The sequence below is a fragment of the Rhinopithecus bieti genome, unplaced genomic scaffold (assembly GCF_001698545.2).
Source record: "Rhinopithecus bieti isolate Rb0 unplaced genomic scaffold, ASM169854v2 scaffold_33650, whole genome shotgun sequence".
Lineage (NCBI taxonomy): Eukaryota > Metazoa > Chordata > Mammalia > Primates > Cercopithecidae > Rhinopithecus > Rhinopithecus bieti.
This window is the reverse complement of record NW_016814816.1, coordinates 1358423-1360649: the sequence shown is the minus strand read 5'-3', so window position 1 is coordinate 1360649 and position 2227 is coordinate 1358423. Positions and strand designations below refer to the sequence as shown.

The 2227-nt window shown below is 39.6% G+C and overlaps 1 long non-coding RNA gene across 1 annotated transcript in view; it reads left to right on the top strand.

Annotated features, from left to right (window-relative positions):
• The window catches only part of LOC108515477 (uncharacterized), a 2225-nt gene extending 1101 nt beyond the window's left edge, over positions 1 to 1124 (top strand). Inside the window, exons 2-3 of the long non-coding RNA XR_001881535.1 lie at positions 658 to 856; positions 1034 to 1124. This is a non-coding gene — a long non-coding RNA (uncharacterized LOC108515477). The remainder of the gene's footprint in view (positions 1 to 657; positions 857 to 1033) is intronic.
• Positions 1125 to 2227: the final 1103 nt, after the last annotated feature.

Here is a 2227-nt window from a genome sequence, read left to right as displayed (position 1 = left end):
AAAAAAAAAAAAAAAAAAAAAAGGAAAGAAAAAGAAAAAAAGGAAAATAAAATCTTCAAGTTTCTGGAGAAGTGATCCTATGTAATATTTCCTCTTGAAGGGTACACCTTGTGGAGAGATCTGTGCCATATCCTCCTGTTAAATAAGACACCTTGGAGGATGCTTGGCAGAATCCTGGTTTGAGAACATCTTTTTGGAAGCCAGAATTGTGATTTAAAGTTAAAGGAAAGAAATAGTGCTTCTCCAACTTCAGTTCCAGGAAAGCGTTTGTCTTCATCACCCTCATCCAGACTAACAGTTTGTGCTTAGGAAAGACAGATGTGTCCTGCAGGTCTTTCTACCCTCACATGATGAAGCCAGCAGTGCATCATACCTGGCTTGTGAACAAACAGAGAATAGCAGCTTCCATTTCACAAATACATCCATTCACTCTGATGATTTTTTTCCTCTGGCTGAGGGAGCAAAATGCCCATTACAGTGTATACTCCCTATCCCCAGGCTTTAATATATCTTGCAGCAGCTCTCCTCAGCATTCCACATTATAAAATCAATCTCTATTTAAGTAAGAGGGGGATATTTATTTCTTAATTTTTTAATAATGCATTTTGTGATTTGTTATAGCTTCAGTGTTGTATTATTTATTTATTGTGCCTATAGGGTGCACTGCCACTTGGTAACAGAGGAGCTATGGAAACTTGAGACCTAAGCAGAAATGAGTTCAATAATATTGCTACATTCTAGGACTTTCTCCAAAATTAACAACAGAACAAAAGTGCAAGGCAATGATAACCCATCTGACAGCGTTTGGAGAGTGTTTGTGAAAGCAATGGTGATGAAGGTTTTAAAAGAATGTCAGGTAAAGGGAAGTGACAAATGGATGAACTATTTTAAAATTCAGAACCATTTCATAAGCCTTATAAAACTGGATTTGCTATGTTCTTGGGGGGAAGAGTGTTTATTTTATGTTTTACTAAGGAAAAAAATGTTCAAGAACCTAATAGAACTTCAATATGTTTTCTCTCTCTTCTTGCAGATCACATAAGCAAGAATGTTGATGAATATAGCGTGGGACCAAGATGCCTTCATTTTGATTCCAAGGCCTGCTTGACAAAGTGCTGAAAGGAAAGAGGATCTTCAACTTTTTTTTTTAAAAAAGGAATGACTTGGTGTGTTTGTTCTTAACAATTGTTAAACAACATAAAATGTGGTTCTTATACTTAATTTTTGTCTCCCAAAGTTAAAGTAATAGGAAGTAACCACACAGTTGAAAATTTGCTGATATACATACAAATGATGTCATAAAAAGTGGGGATGTTTAGATAAAAATCAGGGTTAGATTGACATGTTTAACCCCAAAGCTTTCTACACCTGGAAGACATTACTCAAGCCCTGTTACCAGTGCTATGATACTAATTAGTGCCAATACCCTCCAATAATTTTGAATTCTTTAACTCTCTCATTAATCCTGATGTGCATTTCAGGAAAATGAATTCATGCTGATTTGACATCAAGCAATAAATAAAGGCAGTGAAGGACACTTGCCCTTGGTGGAAAGATGGCATCTTAGCCAGGCAGCCAGCTGGTCTGTCAACAGCATTTATTGAGTGTCTAATGAGAGAGAGTGCTACGAGACAAAGAGGAGATACGGGCCCTGGCCTTGAGGAGCAGCCAGGGCAATGACAGAGGCAGAGAAAAGAGTGGAGATGTGTCTGCCAAATACTGGAGAAGCAGTACATCAGCGAGGGCAACCTGGAGGAGGGAGTGCCTCCCGTTTGCTGAGTGCCTTGCACACGGCAGCCTATGCTAATGGCCTTTTTATTGGTGAGCACATCAGATACTCAATGCTGTGAGGGAAGTGGTGTCAACTTCTGCATGCCTCAGTTTCTCAGCTGTAAAGTGAACTCCACTGAGCGACTGGGGAGTGGTAACGCCAGTTTCTGTGTGGCTCCTTCCACCTGGCTGGAGGTCAGAGGGCACTGAACACAGAAAGGGGAGAGGAAATGAGAAGAGGGATGCTTCAGCTACAGCTGTCCAAGACTCCCCCACCTTTCAGGCCCATTAAGAACATGTAAGGTTTCAAATGAAGGGAAAAACTATGAAATTCTCATTTTAGGATTTGGCTAAGGAGATTACAAAAGAATCACAATATACACATTTGGCTTTAGCACATGTTCAGTTCTGTCATATTTGTGTGTTTTATGGTGGTGGAAGGAAATGTATAGCTGGA